The sequence below is a fragment of the Dicentrarchus labrax genome, unplaced genomic scaffold, assembly GCF_905237075.1.
Source record: "Dicentrarchus labrax unplaced genomic scaffold, dlabrax2021, whole genome shotgun sequence".
NCBI classification, from domain to species: Eukaryota; Metazoa; Chordata; class Actinopteri; family Moronidae; genus Dicentrarchus; species Dicentrarchus labrax.
The window spans coordinates 28,610,599-28,630,278 of record NW_026136714.1 but is presented as its reverse complement, the minus strand read 5'-3'; the positions used below and the strand labels follow the sequence as shown (position 1 = coordinate 28,630,278).

The following is a 19,680-nucleotide window of genomic DNA, read 5'->3' as shown; positions in this document are numbered from 1 at the left end:
TAAGACAAAGTAAATCAATATCATAATCTGATATTAATTCATTCACTAAAACAGCTTTAGAGGACAGAGACCTGATATTTAACAGCCCACATTTCATTCTCTTATTTTGTGCTACTGAGGAGTTAGTTTTAATTTTTATTAGATTTTTATGTTGAACTCCTCTTGTTTTTATTTCTTTAAATAATTTAGGTGGTCGGGGGTATTGATGTTATTGTTATTTTTATTATTACTATTATTATTACTACAGTTGCTATTATTACTATAATCACTGCTCATGTCCCCAATTGTTGTTGTTGTCATCGTCATCATCATCTTCTTCATATTCATCATCATTATCACCTTCAGTCACTACTATTAGTGTAGTGGTTGTTACTGTTGTTCCTGTGCAACTTTGTCACTGTCTCTGTCCTTCTGTCATTACCGCTGTCTCTGTCCTTCTGTCTTTACCCCATTCTCTCTCTCTCTCTCTCTCTCTCTCTCTCTCTCTCTCTGACTCTGTCTCTCTCTCTCTGACTCTGTCTCTCTCTCTCACCCCAACTGGTCGAGGCAGACGGCCACCCACCTAGAGCTGGGGTCTGTCCAAGGTTTATGCCTCTTAAAAGGAAGATTTTCCTTGCCGCCGTTGCCAAGTGCTTGCTCATGGTGGGAACGGTTGGGTCTGTGTTAATAATTGAGTGTAAAGTGATAACTTCTGTTATGATTTGGTGCTGTACAAATAAAATGTAATTTAATTGAATTGAACTGAACTCAGTTATGCAGATATTCCCCACCTGTATTCCAACCCTACTCTACTTCTAATCTAATTTTTTTCTAACCCTAACCATCTCACTACACATGCCTAAGGCTAACCACCCAAACCAACAAATGCAACAGACACCACCTATCAGATGCAGAGAAGGGCGGGTCTTTGCACAATGTCAAAGGAGAAAAACAATAATTCCTTAAGTGATTGTTCAGACTCACCAGGAGGTGGCAGTATGCAGTAAGAACTAATGAGAAGAAGAAGAAGAAGAAGAAGGCGTACTCACGTGGATTAAAATCCTGTGATTACTAATGTAGAAACATGATGGAGATATAAAAAGATTATTCTAAGGTAGTGAAAACATAATGATTCCTATTTTGAATGTAATTATATTGGTCTGCAATGCACGGGCAGATTTTTATATTTTGAGAAGATTACTTGAAAAATCGAGAGTTCAGTTAAATCACTTGTCAACTTGGAAAATTAGTATTCACACTTTCCTGTAAATGCACTGATTTAGGATGCCCCAATAGAATTAGAGAATTGTTCTCACTGATGACACAAAATAGCCATGCCAATAATGAGAACTGTATTGTATTACTTTATTAATCCCACAATGGGGAAATTCCCTTGTCACAGCAGCATTTTACGTGAAATAAATAAATACAGACATAAAAAAAAAGTAAGTAAAGTGGTAAAGCTATGGTATGGTGGTAATTTGAAAAACAGAAACTACAATTCCATAATTATGTTCAACTTTTTACAAAGGTTCTTTGCCTTTGAAAAACTAAATCTTTTCCCATCAAACAATCTGACTGAAGGCACTGAAATCAATAAAGCATATCAATATTTGTACAACAACACTCTCTATCATTATTTCCCATATGGTCAAAAATAAATAATAATTTGCCTTGCTAAATAGAAGTTTTTGATGGATGAAAAGAAGGCTGAGCTCATTGGCTCTCCGCGGTGACCCCATTGGATCTGATGACACAGATAGTGGGGGAGTGGTGGGGGTTAGCGTGTTCATGGCTGATAAGGCGGATGGGGAGGCTGGATCTGAGATACCAGCAGAAACACTTATCTGGATACTCAGAGAGAGCGCTCTGCCAAGACTGAGCCCTATCGCACTCGCAAAACCGCCGGACTGATTTGGAGCTGACAGATCTGACTGATACCGCCCCAAAAACCAACCAACCAAAACCAATTTCCCACTTTGACACTAAGATATAGAGAAAACGAATGTTGAGTTAGCTAGAGTGCTCAGTGGGTCAATAGTACAACAGACAGTCAACTCTCAATTTAGTTTTTACTGCATTGTGATTTGACTCGCGGCTCGCCGTGAGGCCCATCAATGTGCTTCATGGCTCTTCCCCCTGCAGTGCCTCCGTCTTGGGCTGCTGTTCTCGCTTGGTCCAGATGGAGAGTTTGGATGCTAGTCATTGTTCATGAGCTTTTTAACATGCTGGGTGCTGGTGACCTACTGTTTATTAGCCTAAACCCTGTGTGGTGTGGAGGCTTGGCAGTCTTAACAGCACATCCACCTGCTGTTTTCTCCAGACACTTGTAATTGTGCAGCCCTCCATTCTACCTACTTCCTTTCTTCAGCTTTTACACTGCATTGCAATTACTATAAAAATCTGGCTTGTACCTGGCTGATGCATGTGTCGTAATGCTACACAGAGGTATTGATGTCGACATCTGGGACTCGTCTAAACTTACAATGTAACTAATACCTTCCCTCTCAGTTAATCAGCTGCAAGATGAGAGCACAATCTCCTTGCAACCTTAAAAAGAGCTGTAGACTGGATTATTTTGCATGATTGACACGTCCTGTGAACTTTTAAACAAGAAGTGAAAAGTGGCACAGCAGCTGACATAACATAGAGGAGTATGGACATTTTTCAGATAGCATGATTCCGTTGACCTACAGACTGACAGATACTACCAACTAACATACTTAGTGACTCAGAACTGTCTTGACTGGATGATATTTTTACGATAATTCGAAGTCCAAAGAATGCTGAGTAAACACGTAAGAGGACTTTGCAAGGCCTTTCAAAGTCTGCATTTCAGCATTTTACACTGGAGGTTTATTAGTTACTTCCATTCACACAGGATGGAAAGTTTTTTTCTTTCGCTCCACTAGAAATGGAAGCGAACATGTTGGCTGTGATACCCAGACATCTGTTTGTCCTTGTCTGTGATGAAAGCCTGAAGCGTGTTGCATGTCCAAATTGGGAGTGCCTTCCATTCAGACCCTTGTATGAGCCTAATGACCCTGGTCCCCGGGGTCGGCTCTTCATTGGCTTCCCTGTTTTCTACCATTTTCCTCAATTTAAATTGTCTGGCCCTCTCAAAAGGGCCCCCATCTTGTTCCAAGAGCATTATGGCTCAAGAATTTCAATGTGCAAGGTCACTGGTGGAGGCAAAGTGTCAGAACGAAGAGTCTTCCACATGTGTTCATCTATTGGATGCCTCCAATGGAGGGCCATGCAATACAAAGGCATCCCGGATCCCACAGCTCCAAGACTTCCACTCCTTTCCCGTTGCACATTTGCATCAGAGGAGAATTAAAAACCATCTGGAATGCTTAAAACAGTGGATTTCTTTGAGGGGGGTCTTTGTTCTGTGGTGATGACTAATCTGAGTAGGACACAGGGAAAAACTGCGGTGACTTTTGTGAGAATAATACACTCTTTGGTGCAAATTCCAAGCCTTTCAAGCATTTATTTAAACATAAAGCTTGTTGAGAAAAAAAAAGCCACACTACTCTTGCATGCAATCTTTCAAGTTCTGCCAAGAATCTGAGAACAGGATTCCTCTTCCATAACCAAACTTTTGTAAAATGACCTTAATTCAGAAATACTATATTTCATGAAAAAAACGTTTCTTATAAAATTATTTCAAATATGATTTATGGCCTTTTAGAAAGATACAGCACGTAATTGGTTAAAAAATCAAAGTACAAACCTGCTGGTGGCGCTAGAGGAAAAGTCAGCGAATCAGTCAGTCGGATTCATTCACAAAAATGCTTTACTATCTATACTTCAGGCAATTCTGTTTGACCAAAGCTACAAATGCCACACACTCCCCTCTTAACATCATCTCCAGTTTCACTGTCATGTGTCTTTAGCTTTACTACATTCAAGGTGTTGAGAACCGTCTGCACCACAGCTGGTCATAGGCACTGGGCAGCATAGTCCAGGTGAAATCCTCCAAAGATGCACACATAAATTACTCTTAAACTTAAACCAGCAACAATGTGGAAGACAGATAGGGAGACAGAGGGAAGGAGAGGAGGCAGCATTGGGAGTTGATCAGCCTGAATTTAAGATGACATATGATTTAGTCACACCAAAACCTCTCTGCATGTCTCCTGAGTTTTTCCCAGTGTGGGTCATCTTGAATACCCACGATTACTGTTTGCTCTCAATCACCAGTGTATGGAGATAAGTGGGGTCAAAGACAGTCACCCTCTAAGAGGGCACGGAGCGTTGGGAGCTAACAGCTGTCCAAACAAAGGCCTGTTTCCCACTCATCGTTATGCCAAGTGTCAGTGTCAGTGGCTACTCATATGCGTAGCCAAAGCATCATGAAATATTAATGCACCAAGCCTGTGCTAATATCACGGCTGTTATGCAGAAGAAGTCAGTGTACGAGTGGAAACGACATATATTGTATATCATTAAGTTGTGAAAATGAATCAAAATTAAATAAAAATCTTATTTCAGAATAATTGACAGAGTGAAACTGAAGTCAGCGTCATTCACTGTGTCAGCATCTCCCCATCACACACAATTACCATCCAACAGACAATGCCCTGGTATCCTGTGGGTCTCCTCCATCACGGCCAGCCTCATATCTCTATACACTGACTCACCCCTTTGCCTGTCTTTACCGTCTCTTGCTGAGATGTACATATGCGTTTTGTTATCTGGCACCATGAGGATACCATTTTCCTCAAACAGCTTCGGGGGTAGACAGCGTAAATCTGTGAATCCTGCCATAAATCTTGCCATACCCTGCCTTAAAGGACTGCTAGCTTACCTCCCACTGTGGTCTAGATACAGTTTTGGAGGTTTGCTCACTCTGGCAAGAATAAGATTTGAAGCTTAAAACTTTAAAGTGAGACTATGTACATTTTGAAAGCAGAAACAGCACACTTTTTTTTACAAATAAAAAGTTGAAATCATAAGTAGTAAAATGCAGCCTTTCTCAATTAAATACACTCTGGGGTTTTGCTGCTACAGCCTTAGGCTAATGTTAGCACACTTTAAACAGACATTGCAATGTAAGTGATACTCCTGACTCATTAAAATTAGTTTTCTATAATTGTGCTACTGTTAGTGGGTGATCACACAGGGCTGTAGTTTGACAAAGCGAGTCAGAAATCATCAGGGCGATCAAATGTGACAGAGTTTACTTGGATTTTGTTGGCAATATGTTTCTGTGATTCATCTACTATTATAAATACATTTTAGCTTTAACATTATCCTCTAATTGTAACTTATGGCCACAGAGGTCACTGTTTAGCAAAAGTAACATAAGCTTGCTTAAATTCATAAATTGTTTTCAAGCAAAAATCCCCAAAACGTATGTACTGTAAAAAAAAAAAGCAGAGAAATTATATATATCCATTGTCAAACACCCATATCAGTGAATACTGGTTATTTACTAATCCATCAGACATCCTCTCCTTTATATTGTCTGTTTGTCTTTCTGCAGTCTCTGTGTTAGACACAACTGACAAACATAGAAACTGATCTGGAGATAGGAGACTGGGGAGCACATGGAGATGAACAGTCACTGGGTGTGTGCGTGTGATTGTGTGTGTCCGCGAAGCTTCCAGTTTACAGCCGGCAGTGTGTATGCTGGAGATCTGGGAGAGGAACCAACCAGCAGCATCTAATACAGAGCAGCTGTCTGTCTCCTGGGTTACACAAGCCTACTGTCTGCTGGCAACCATAAAGTGTACAGCTGGACCTACCCCAGCAAGCAGTGCACATATACACACAGACAGACACACACACTCATTAACCCTGCCCATCTCTCCTCTGGTATTCCATCAGACCACAACTCAGCATCAGCCCTAATGCAAGCAGAATAATTTAGCAGATCATCACAGACCTCCGTCTCTGAAGACATTACTCCTTTTACCTGCTGTGGTAATAAATAGGAAATTTCACAGTAAACCATAATTGGCAACCAGGTGCGTGCAGTAAAGAGCAAAATTAAGCCAGTCTCTGAAGTCCTCGCTTGTAAAACGTGAAGTATATACTGCTTTGATGAATGGAAATAATAACTTTACCGCTAACATTGCCCACATTCTTCACATACAGCATTCAGCCCTTAAAAAGTTAGTTGATTAATTGACAGAAAATTAATTGACGGAAATTTCAATAACCAATTAATGTTGGAGTCATTTATCAAGCAAAAATGTCACATTTTGCCTGGTTTTAGCTTTTCAAATGGGAGGATTTGCAAGTTTTCTGAATATTTTTGGGGTTAGGACAAAACAAGAAATTGTATGATGTCCCTCCCAGAACGTGTTATTATCAATTTTGTGACATTTTCTTTGACTAAAACAGAAAATTATACCTCCATAAAGTTGAGAGAATGTGGTTGAAGTTATTAAGCTGTCAAGCTCTGCAATTCTCAATTATCTTAATTAGGCAATACAATCAGCTCATTCATTCCGCTCTCATTCAAACACACCGGCTCCACACAGGTAAAGAAGGTGACTTACCTCACGCACAGTGCTCACAGCCTCTCCACTGATTAGGAAATTGAAGCAGCAGCAGCTGTGTTAAAGGGAGCCTTATCAGCCAGTCCTGACAAATGTTCTCACCAGTCTGTATCTTTCAGAGTGCTAACAGCTCTGTCATCTTCCCACTTCTCTCTGTTCTCTTAAAGTGTTTACTCGAGTCTACCTAGAGAGCCGGCTGATGTTGTGCAGCCAGTGAGGAGAGAGAAAAAGAGAGAGAGACAGGGTGAGAGAGGGAAATAGAGAGACGAAGAGCGGCAGGGAGAGGGAGAGAGTGAGTGAAAGAGAGAATTCCCTTTCTCTTAAACAGTAGACCCTCTGCGGTCAGACTCCACTCCCACCTACTGCTCTCTTAAATGCCCCCCACCCATTCACCCTCTCCACAGCATTGTGACTGAAAGCGAAGGAGCTGAAACGGGACGCCTCAAGGCTGGAAAGAGAGTCACTGAGAGAAAGAGAGTGAGTGTGTGTGTGGGGGGGGGGGGGGGGAGGGACCATTAGCAGCAAATTGCAGCATGCAAGCCAATGGAAAGCAATATATGAGTGAAGCAGGGCCTGCATTAACATAATATAGCAATAACATAGCATTTAAGAACTTGAAACTTGGACTGCCTTGGCTTCATTTGTGAGACCGATGAGGATCCCAGCCAACACTGATTATAGGTAAAATTATGTACTGAACCAATGTTGAAAATAGGCTACCAAAAGGAAAGTTTTGAAAATGTTGAGTTGGTCATTGCTGCTATTTTTAGTTATTTTGTATTAAAGCTCGGCCACTGTGAAACAGCGACTACTCCCAGGGTTAGCTAATGAACTACTGTAGCTGTCATGCTGAGCTAATGGCTAACATGCTAGTTAGTCAAGCTGACTGGACAATAAGTTCAAAGTTGAATTTAGTGTGAACTAAATGGTAAATGGACCTGTACTTGTATAGCGCCTTTCTAGTCTTCCGACCAGTCAAAGCACTTTTACACTACGTGCCATATTCACCCTTTCACACACATTCACTCAGGGATGGAAACGAACTCATTCGTAGACATTCACAGCATCGGGAGTAATTCGGGGTTCAGTATCTTGCTTAAGGATATTTCGACATATATACATGTGGCGGGTAGAGCCGGGAATTGAAACAACCAACCTTCCGACTAGTGGACGACCCACTCTTCCTCTGAGCCACAGACTCATCTATTCAACTTCTCAGGCGAGGACCACCAAGTAGAAACCTGACGTGCTGGTTCAAACAGTCGTGTCAGTAACCATTTCTTGATTAGAGTTTGCTCTGGGTACCAAATGTATGCTGGTTGCAATTACCAACCTTTCTGCTCGCAAGAACATGATGTAAACAGGCAGAACCTCCTCAAATAAACACAGGAACAAAGAGCTCAGGAGGATCCTGTGCTACAAGGCTTCTATCGAGCCCTATTCTGAGGAAAAAACTTAAAAGGGCAGAGAAACGTGCATCAGAAGATCTTCCATGAGAGCCAGTGTGTGGAGGATGGTATGTCACTCATTAAGTCTGGATATGACCCCTCAGACTGATCATATAGGGCTTTGCTGGTGGGGGTGCTGGTGGGGAACAATAAAGACCTTCACAAATACAGGCTTTTGCTTAATGTATAATTTCTTGAGCAAACTTTGAGAAATGATAATGACACGTCTCCAAGGAAAAGAGTAATTTTGAAGCAGAATAAATATATCTCTTTTGGAAATTTTCCATTCCCAAATGCCTCAGTGAACATTTTTCAGTTGAAAAGACGTACCAAATCAAAAGTGAACGTTTTTTGAAAACGTTGATTGAATGTTTGCTTTTAGACTCTATCGCTCCTATAAAAAAGAAATTATTAAAACATAGGAAACTAGCACCTTGGTACAACCACCAAACCCGCCAATTGAAGCAAAAAACAAGGAAATCTGAAAGGAAATGGCGCTCTTCGAAATTATTAGACTATCGCTCAATTTGGTATGGTAATCTTAAAACTTATAGAAAGGCCCTCCATAATGCCACAGGAGCCTATTATTCAACACTAATAGAAGAAAATAAGAACAACCCTGGGTTCCTCTTCAGCACTGTAGCCAGGCTGACAGAGAGTCACAGCTCTATTGAGCTACATATCCCCATAAACTTACATGAGCTTCTTTTATAATAAAATTATTACTATTAGAGAGAAAATTAGTCACCAAATGCCCCCAACAGGTATCACTGGCTCTCCAAGTTCAGGAACTTTGACTAATGTAAACTCAGATATATATTTAGAATGTTTTTCTGCTATCAATCTTCATCAGTTAACTTAAATAATTTCTTCATCGAAGCCATCAACCTGTCTATTAGACCCAATCCCAACTAGGCTGCTTAAAGAAGTCGTACCCTTAATTGGCACTTCTTTACTAGATATGAGTAATCTTTCTTTATTATCAGGATATGTACCACAGTCCTTTAAAGTAGCTGTAATTAAACCCCTTCTTAAAAAGCCCACTCTTGACCCAGGGGTTTTAGCCAACTATAGACTGATTTCTAACCTCCCCTCCCCTCAGATTATGGAGAAAGTAGTCGCCAAAGAGTTGTGTGACTTTCTACATAACAATAGCTTATTTGAGGATTTTCAGTCAGGATTTAGAGTTCATCACAGCACAGAGGCAATGGACTCGTCTCTGTACTTGTATTATTAGATCTTAGTGCTGCATTTGACACCATTGACCATAATATTCTTGTACAGAGACTTGAGCATCAAATTGGCATTAAAGGAACCGCACTAAGCTGGTTTAAGTCATACTTATCAGATCGTTCGCAGTTTGTACATGTTAACGATGAATCTTCAATAAATACTATAGTTAGTCATGGAGTTCCACAAGGTTCTGTACTTGGACCAATACTATTTACTTTATATATGCTCCCTTTAGGCAACATTATTAGGAATCACTCCATTAACTTTCATTGCTATGCAGATGATACGCAGTTATATCTATTGATCAAGCCCGGTGAAATTAATCAATTATCTAAATTACAAACATGTCTTAAGGACATAAAATCCTGGATGAGCTGTAATTTTCTGATGTTAAACTCATAAAATTCTAAAAAAAAAAAAAATTCTTGTACTTGGCCCCAAAAACCTTAGAGACTCACTGTCTGAAGATATAGTTACTCTAGATGGCATTACCTTGGCCTCTAGCACCACTGTCAGGAATCTTGGAGTTATCTTTGATCAGGACAAGTCATTTAATTCCCATAAAAAGCAGACCTCTAGGACTGCCTTCTTTCATTTACGTAATATTACAAAAATTAGACACATCCTATCACAGACAGATGCAGAAAAACTAATCCATGCATTTGTTACTTCAAGGCTGGATTACTGCAACTCTTTATTGTCAGGCTGCCCCAATAAGTCTATTAAGACGCTCCAATTAATTCAAAACACTGCAGCACGAGTACTGACAGGAACTAGGAAAAGAGATCATATCTCTCCTGTACTAGCTTCTCTGCACTGGCTCCCTGTAAAATTTAGAATAGAATTTAAAATCTTCCTCCTCACCTACAAAGCATGGCCAGGCCCCTTCCTATCTTAAAGAGCTCATAGTACCCTATTACCCCACTAGAACACTGCGTTCTCTGACTGCAGGGCTACTTGTGGTTCCTATAGTCTCTCAAAGTAGAACAGGAGCCAGAGCCTTCAGTTACCAAGCTCCTCTCCTGTGGAACCAGCTTCCAGTTGTTGTTCGGGAGGCAGACACTCTCTCCACATTCAAGAGTAGGCTTAAGACGTTCCTCTTTGATAAAGCTTATAGTTAGGGCTGGATCAGGTGAATCCTGAACCATCCCTTAGTTATGCTGCTATAGGCCTAGACTATCGTGGGATTTCCCATGGTGCACTGAGCTCCTCTCTTCCTCTCTCTCTCTTTCTGCACTCATTCATGTCCCATTAATGCATGTTACTAACTTTACTTCTTCCCCAGAGTTCTTGTGCTTTCTCGTCTCGCAGGTTCTCATGGATCCTGGTGGAGCTTCCTGCCATGGTCCTGCTTGACTGCCATTGCTAATATCACTGATATTATTGTTATTATTATTATTAATATTATTATTACTACAGTTACGTTATTACTATTGTCACTGCTCATTGTCCCCCACTGTTGCTGTTGTCGCCGTCATCATCTTCTTCATGTTCATCATCATCAGTCACTACTATTAGTGTAGTTGTTGCTACTGTTGTTGTGCAACTGTCTGTCTGTCTGTCTGTCTGTCTCTCTCTCTCTCTCTCTCTCTCTCTCTCTCTCTCTCTCTCTCTCTCTCTTACCCCAACTGGTCGAGGCAGACGACCACCCACCTAGAGCTGAAGGGTCTGTCCTAGGTTTATGCCTCTTCAAAGGCAGTTTTTCCTTGCCGAGTGCTTGCTCATGGTGGTACTGTTGGGTCTCTGTAAATGTTATAAGGAGTTCGGTCTAGACCTGCTCTATTTGAAAAGTGTCCTGAGATAACTTCTGTTATGAATTGGCGCTATACAAATAAAATTGAATTGAATTGAATTTCACCTGGATACAACATATAAAAACTTTTCATGCAGGACATGAGGGTGTATCCAATACTGAACCCACTCAACCACAGCATCTTCCTGTTAACCAGGACTTTGCCGATCTTATTCTATATGTCTATACTATATACTTTGAATTTTTAAGGCTAGAAAGTTCTTCCTGGCAACAACAAAAAAAAGGTAACCAATACACCTGACCCTCAAATTACACTGGGCACGTTCTAGACAGCACAAGAAAATCCCCCAGAAGTGCTGCAACGCATCTCAGAAGCGTCTCTTTGCTCTGCTCCACGTAGAATATACAGCTGGTCTATTTTTGCTGAAAGCCACAACTCTACTCGAGTCAAGCACAGAGAAGATCACACTGGTAGGAAGTCAGACACAGAAATGGCATAGAGAAGCTGGTCAATTTTTTAAAAATAAAATACTGCGTGCAGACTCCAGATCAAATTTCATGCTACATTATCATTGTGGTAGCAGACCACAAGTCAATCAGTCAGTATTTGAAGCAGATAAACACACTGTTTTGTTTAATTTTTAAGGACAAAATATACAAAGATGCATAACATTGTGACCACCAGGGTGCCCAGGTGGTCACAATGTTTTGGCTGATCTGTGTATATGAAATGCATTGAAATGATGTCTCTGTGTAGACCACATTTCTCCTACCACTGCAATATGACTTTAGAGACTTTTACACCAATCAATATAATATTGTTTCATTGTCAACATAAAACTGAACAAATTGTCAAAATGATTAAAAAAAATTGTCTTTAAGGACAGACTGATGTTATAATTGCATTTACCTGGTTGAAAAGAGGTCTTAGACCCATTATCACACAGTTTTCAACAAAAAAATCAACCTTAAAATCCTAGTTGGTGCCCCACATATTGATAAAGATTGGTGGTATGTGAGTGAAGATCCATACCGAACACCAGTGGGGGCTTGTGTGTGTGTGCTGAGGGTTTTGTCCAGACTGAGTGAAGCTTTTCACAGCAGGGGAAATGATCCTCATCTTGTTGCTGAGAGCCAGTAGCTAGTCAGGCAGAAAAGATCCTCTCTAATCCTATATACAGCACAATGGCACATATGTAGCACGGCTATTGGCTGATAAAAAGCAAATTCAATGACTTGAGGGGCCCTAAATTCATTTTCATCTTCACTCCCCAGGGAGAAGGAGGAAATCTATACAGTCCGGGGGCATAAATCTTTTTTAATGAATTCTAGCTGTAATGATATCATTTAGATGAGATGATGGGTTGAAAGCGTGGCTATGTATAGCACCTGTTTTAAATGACTGTAAATGCAGATTCCCTGCATCTCTCCATCTGTTCCTGTTCTCACCTTCCTGTCGCACTATCTCTCTTTCTCTCCTTCCTTCACAGCCTCAGCAGGTTTTGCAGGGAATTGCTGTGGGAGTTCTCTACCTCCCTGTTTGCAAAGGCGTACCTGTTCACCGACTTTCAGAACAAGTGAACTGAGCGGGTTTGATTTCCCAGATGACATTGCATACGTGCATCCTCGCCTGTCATCCAATTTCTGCCGCTCCGGAACCAGACGTCTGCTTGAGGGAGCCCATTTTAGTTCCATTAGAGTGCAACAATGTTCCGTTTTATTGGCTGTCATTTAACATATACACAGACGAAAAAAATGCTACAATAACAACAACAAGAGACTACCTGCGCTGAATGTTACAGCAGTGGTGTTGCATAAGGTTGGAGACATTGCCAGGGACTGAATAATGACAGGCTATTTTCAAAAACAGGTTTCCACTACACAACCTAAAACTATTAAAATTTAATTTATGAGCTGCAAAGTGCAATGAAATCAGTTACGAAACAATATACAGTAACTTAATTGTGCTGGTATTCAAAATGTATATCACACTGCTGGAAAACTTAATCTAGTGGCAGCAAGACGAAAAGTGAGGCAAAGGTGGCCTGGAGCACTTATAATAAGGTCTTCTTGCCACTGTATAATTGGTGGCATCTAACTTGAAGAAAAGGAAAGGGACTCTGTGGGAAGTGAGACACGTTCTGTCAATGACAGTGAGACCTAATTATACTATGGAGCCCCTGCAGCCATGGAGGATGTCAAAGCGGGCAGCAATAAGGCAGCCGATGGGAAGACACACCACCCGCCATGGGTGTGTGTGAGCTCGCAGGTGACCTGGAAAGACCTGTTTACCTCATTAAAAATGAATCACAAGGTAATAAGGGCGCCCTCTCCAATTCCTCCCCTCCCTCCCAATGTCTGTCCTTCATCCATTATGCAGCAGCGAGGTGGGATGGTGTGGGTTAAGTCCCCCGGGGGGGTCACTTGGACAGAGACCCTGTCTGCCTCCTCCTCCCTGAGCTACTGGAGCCCCTGCCTCTGTAATGTAATAATGAGACAATAACACAGTGATGGGAAGCAGGGTGTAGGTGATAAGCACTGAGGTAGGCAGTCCAAGCAGAAGCAGGCATCAGTGATGAGCCTGTGGCCACAATAAGTTAAACAAGGGAGAAACAGCCTATTAGCAGTGATCCATAATTCATAATGCAGGGAATAGACAGGCCCCACGATAGCTTTCATGAGACACGGGGGCACAGAGAAACCAAGTGTTTCTGTTTTGCTCTGTGGCTGCTGTTTGCATAGCTATTTGGAAACATTCTAATCTAAGAGGCCTTGCAGTGTAGATGTCTGAGAAACAGACCTGAGATCTGAAGGTCACTCTGACTGGAGAAACTTGAAAGAGGAAGATGCAATTAAATAGTTCAATATTTTGTGAAACTGATATGGGTGAGATGAGAAGATTAGTGTTTATGTAACCATAAAGAGAAATGTAAAGGATAATTTGTGATCATATGTGCTATGTACTGGACCTATTTCTTGATTTCTTGTCCCACCAGGTGTTACGAAGCAGAGAGCAGGAGGTCCCCCACCACCCAAACAACAAAAGCTGGACTTCGGTGCAAAACCAGTAAGTGGGGGAGAGTTGAAGAAGTTGGTCGGGCAGTATGTTGTAGACTTAAAATGTCAGGAGATACATTGTTGACGTTACTGTTAAAAATGCACTTCCAATAAAGTGAGTGTTGGCAAAACCAGTTGTCATTTTTATGTTGAGGCGGCGGGGGTGTTGTCGGCAGCTACTGAATGTAACTAATAAAGTAACTTGTAATCTAACTTAGTTAGTTTTAAAATCAAGTAATCTGTAAAGTAATTAAGTTACTTTTTAAAGCAGTAATCAGTAATCAGATTACTTTTTCAAAGTAACTGTGGCAACACTGATAGTGAGATAGTAGTTAAACCAAATACACAATAGCCTTCTAATTATGTAATGTAGGGTATATATCCAAACTTGAAATATTGCCATTTAAAGGACTGTGTGTAGGATTTAGTGGCATCTAACAGTGAATTTGCAAATAACTGAACACCACTTGCGACCTGGGAATAGGAATGGACTGTGAAGCGTCTAGGAGAAACTACGGTGGCCATGAAGCTCACTGAAAATATGAAAGGTCCTATCTAGAGCCAGTGCTTGGTTTGTCCGTTCTGGGCTACTGTAGAAACATGGAGGTTCAACATGGCGGACTCCATGAAGTTCATTCCAAGGTAACAAAAATACAATAATTCTTATATTCAGGTGATAATACACTAATGAAAACATACCTATAAATATTATATTCCATTTCTGACAACTGGGGCAGCTGTGGCTCAATAGGTAGAACGGGTCATCCACTAATCAGAAGGTTGTTGGTTTGATCCCCGGCTCCTCCCTGCCACATGCTGCAGTATCCTTGAGAACTGAACCCCAAACTGCTCCTGATGCTGTGTGAATGAATGAGTTAGTTTTTGTTCAATGGGCTTTGCCATCACTGTGTGAAATCCTGTGAAAGGACGAATGTGGCATGTAGTGTAAAAGTGCTTTGAGTGGTCGGAAGACTAGAAACAACAACAGATCCTCCTAAATGTTATACACTGGACCTTAAGCTTTTGTAAAAGTTTCTGTTTTTCAAATTACCACCATTCCATAGCTTTACCACTTTACCATAGTTTTTTTTTATATCTGTATTTATTTATTTCACGTAAAATGCTGCTGTGACAAGGGAATTTCCCCGTTGTGGAATTAATAAAGTAATAATAATAAGTACAGTACAATACATAGTTTGTTTCATTTTGTAAATATTTAAATAGTTTGACCCCCCAGTAAAATACAACCACACACCTTCTGAATTCTAGTTTCTCTTCTTCCCTGAAATAAGACTGCCTTTTTAAATCATCTTAAAACACACTGCACACTTACCAAATCTGGTTTAGTAGAAATAAATCCTTAAATCCCCAAGATAGATGTGAAAATATTCCGGTTCTATCTCTGTTTTACCTGCTACCTCTCTGCCTGCTGGCCTCTTGGAGCTACTGGGTTAGCTCGCTGAACTGTTGCCAACCCTCAGCTAACGGCTTAATCTTCCCATCGGAAAGATGAAGCAGTTAAATATTCTGAATATAGTGTACACTTAATCTGATGTTGATTTTTTTTTTTTATGTTTAGCAGCTGTCCGTCCACAGCAGTACTCCTGTCCTGAGTCTTGATTTTATTTTTCAAATATTTACATACATTTCCAGAGGTTTTAATAATATATCAAAACTGAGTAGGCAGGAGAACTTGAGAGCTTTTTGTCTTTTTTCAAACAACAATCATGACACACTGCAAGGCTATGGCTATTTTCTAGGCCAGTGGTTTACCCCTTTGTCCAGACTTTATGCTAAGCTATGCTAAACACTCCTTGACTTCAGCTCAGAGAGAGAGAGCACTATGTTTCACAAATACTTAACTATTCCTCTAATGGCCCAGTGTGTGACATTTAGGAGAATCTATTGTCAGAAATGGAATCTAATGTTTTCATTAAAGATTAAGAGAAGAACGCAATAAATGATGATATGCCTTTGTGGCCATACGATATAAAGTTGTTCATACTGTGTCATAATGTGTTATTTCTCAACTGGAGAAAACACTGTAGTGCTAAAGCTAAGGCTGTTTCAGGCCACACACAGTCACAAGTGATGCACCCATCAGTATGAAAGGCCAATGAATGTCCTCAACAGTGTCAGGACCTCGTATCTGTGCTGTGGTCCCTGACCTTTGACCCTACACACATTCTCCACCCAGCTTCAGTGTTGCTACAGTTGGCATCCTGTTTGCTCTGACTCTGCCTGTGTGTAACAGCTGCTTCAGTCATCCGACCTGACCGTGCACATACCATAGTTTTACTCTCTGGATCTTTTTGATATATTTAATGCTACAAGAGGACATAGAATATCAGCAACCCTTTCAGAGAGCAGACTGATTTACAGGCCACATGTTATTCAATAAACACCAACACTTTAATTATATTACTCTTACACAATTATGTGTATTTGTCTTTTTATAATAAATTGTCCATGTTAACCACTGAATACCAACATCCTTCTATACACAAATAGAGGTCTAACAGAACATGTCAAGACAAGTAAGCCTAAAACAGATAACCTGTGAAAAAATCTGTTTCTTTTGGCTCGTTCTAGTGCTCCTAATGGAATTTGCAAGAATCCACCAGGCCTGACCGAAAACAACCAATCAGAGCCAAAAAAGATAATTGATTGTTGAGTCTCATTCCAAAGAAGTCAAATACAAATACATACTTTGGGAATACCTGGGAATGAGACTATTCCAATCCAAAGCGCATTTATACCTTTCTCTACTCTGATTAGTTGTTTTCATCGAGGCCCGGTGGATTGGGTGTATTTAAATGAAACATTTAAATGTTTGAAGTGTCTACTTCAAAAGTTAAAAAATAAAATAAAACAAATATTCTTCTTAAAATAATGATAATTGGGATTTGGAAAATGTAGTCAACAGCTTCGAGTGAAAAAAGCTGTCCTGTCCAGGACAGAGTGAAATGTATTTAGTAAGAGCCGAGGACCTCCTGGGTGAAATGACCCCCTGAGACCTGACCTCACCCAGGAGTAACAGGGAGAAAGCAATGCCACACCAACCCACTGGGACAGCCAAGTGAGCCCAGATTACAAGCCTCTCATCTTTCAGCTCCTGTGTCTTCCTGCAAGGTTACAGAGAGCTCAGAAATGAGGGTGAAAGGAGTTGAGGAGATAGTGAACTACACTACATCATGCACTGACAGACAATAAAGAAATGGTTTATCTTTAGAATGGCGCTGTAGGTTTTTAATTTTATCTCAAGTGATGCAACCTAAGGCGCAAGTGTTGACAAAATGTTTCTAAGATAAGTATAACTGATGACCCAAAATTAAAATCCTACCGTAGTTCAGCTCTAAAATACCTAATGACGGTGTTTTCTAGTAATATTCAGCCATTGCACAACATTATCCAGTGTGAGCTAACTCAAAGTTTACTTATTACTTAAAATGAAGCAGCTTTACGAAATGCCATGAGTTTGACTTAGGGTGGAGGTACTTTAAGGCTGTTGGCTTGTAGTTATACCGTCTGTTAAAGATTTCTTGTAATCCTCATTCAATTAATGAGCTACCTGTTTTCCACCATTTTGTTTTCTTCTTTCTTCAGCGGTGTACCAATATAATAGCTACCCCTGAAAATGATACTGAAACTTAAGTTCCGCCTTGCATTGTTTTCTACGCTACCTGTCTGTAGCCTGTGTTGACAGTTTCTATGGTTACAGCTACGGCGTGATGACGTCAAGTGGCGCAGGGAATGCTGGGTACGCGAAGTTGTTGTGGCTTCTTTTTTGGCTAATAAAAGCTAACGGGTGTTACACCGTGACTGTCTGCAGTCTTCCTCATTCATGCACATCTACATGGTGTCAGAAGTGAGCCGAATCTAATCTAAGATGGCACAAGGACTCCGCCGGATCGACCTGCTCGTCTTTAACGAGGATATCGCTCACAACTGGGAGAAGTTCAAGCGGGAATGGCACGTCTATAGCAACAACGGGCTAACAACGGCTTGTAAGAAAGTGAAAGCCTACACGTTTCTCAACCTCGCTGGTCCAGAGGCACTGGATAAACTCGACACGTTTGATTTTGAGGACAACGAAGATCGCGAAGACCCTGCCGTGCTGGTAAAGAAATTTGAGGAACTATGCCTGCCAGTAAAGAACGTAATTATGGACGGACATGCATTCAACACAACCGACCAGCAACAGCACGAGTCAATCCAGTCATATGTTTCCACGTTGAAAGTAATGGCCAAGAAATGTGACTTCCTTTTTTAGTTCTCTGTTGCCCTTCTCAGATTGTTCATGTAGCATGCAGATCTCAATGGCCGAACGAAACAGGTGTCCAGCTCTCAACAAGCACTGCAATACGTGGAAAAATGAACCACTTCTCTAGATGCTGCAGATCAGGCAAACCGTTTGCCGCCAACAGGCCAGGGCAGGTTCCGCCCCCCACTGCACACAGGGGCAGATACACACACGTGAGTGAACTTGACACGCAGCCACCGCAAGAGCCAACTGATGTGTTTCGCTGCGAAACTGTAGAAATGTTTTACTGTGAGAGAATAGACAAGCCAGAGGATGTGCATGAGCAAGATGAAAGGTTTGCTGAACTGTCTGCATGCAACACTGGCAGACAACTGACTTTGAAGATTGACACTGGGGCCAAATGCAACGTCATATCCAGGGCTCTTCTACAGCACATTGATCCTACTGCTCACATCAGTCTCAGCAAAAGAGCAAATCTTGTAGCCTACGGAGGTCACATAATCCAAACTCTTGGTGCGGCAGACATGAACTTTAGTTGCGGTTTGCTGCGATTCCAAGTTGTGGACAGAAACGTCAAGCCACTGCTGGGTCTCAGAGACAGTGTCAGACTCGGCTATGTGACTTTTGGACCAGCGGTGCATGCCATCGTCCAGCAGGAAGCGCCAGAGCTGACAGAGTACAAGGACCTATTTGACACCAGTACCATTGGCAAGCTGCCTGTGGTGTATCACATGCGCCTGGATGACACCGTGCACCCCACTATATGCGCCCCAAGACGGGTGCCACTGGCCATGAAGGACAGGATTGTGGCAGAACTGCATAGAATGACCCGACTGGGAGTCATCACACCGGTTCAGGAGCCCACTGAATGGGTTTCAGCCATGGTGGCTGCGAGCAAACGAGATGGTAGCATAAGACTATGCATCGACCCCGTCAACCTCAACAAAGCCCTCCTCAGACCCCACCACCCACTGAAAACTGTGGAAGAGGTGATCGCTGACGTGCCTGATGCCAAAATGTTCAGCATTCTGGATGCCAAGTGTGGCTTCTGGCAGGTGCCGCTCAGCAAAGAGTCCTCAAAACTCACCACCTTCATGACTCCTGTGGGCCGCTATGCTTTCCTACGAATGCCCTATGGCATCACCACGGGGGTGAGGTTTTCCAAAGGTGCATGGAACAGCTTTTCGAAGGACAGCCGTATGCAATTGTGATTGATGACATCTTGGTGTGGGGCCGTTTTTTAAAAACCCTAAATTTTAAGTTTGCCCCCCCCCGTGTTAAACCGCCGCCAAGACGCTGCCGTCCGCCGATCCCGAGGAGCAACACTGTCTCCAGATCCTAGGCATACTCCGCCAGGTCATGGACAGCTGATATAATGTTGGTTGAGCTCCACACAGCGGCATTCACCAAACTCAAAGAACTTATCGTAGCTCC

The 19,680-nt window shown here is 41.6% G+C and overlaps 2 protein-coding genes across 7 annotated transcripts in view; one reads left to right on the top strand and one right to left on the bottom strand.

The window, feature by feature from the left end:
* The window catches only part of imp4 (IMP U3 small nucleolar ribonucleoprotein 4), a 196,496-nt gene that overhangs the window by 15,694 nt on the left and 161,122 nt on the right, over window positions 1-19,680 (top strand). The window lies entirely within an intron of this gene.
* tncb (tenascin Cb) overlaps window positions 1-19,680 on the bottom strand; it is a 117,137-nt gene that overhangs the window by 61,970 nt on the left and 35,487 nt on the right. For 3 of the 6 annotated variants that reach the window (XM_051422258.1, XM_051422262.1, XM_051422263.1), the window contains exon 1: window positions 6,492-6,900. The exons of 1 other annotated variant lie outside the window; for it this stretch is intronic. The gene's annotated coding sequence lies outside the window, so the exon portion shown is untranslated. Of the gene's footprint in view, window positions 1-6,491; window positions 6,901-19,680 lie in introns of those variants that run through there. 2 more of the 6 variants (XM_051422259.1, XM_051422264.1) reach the window with 2 other exon arrangements.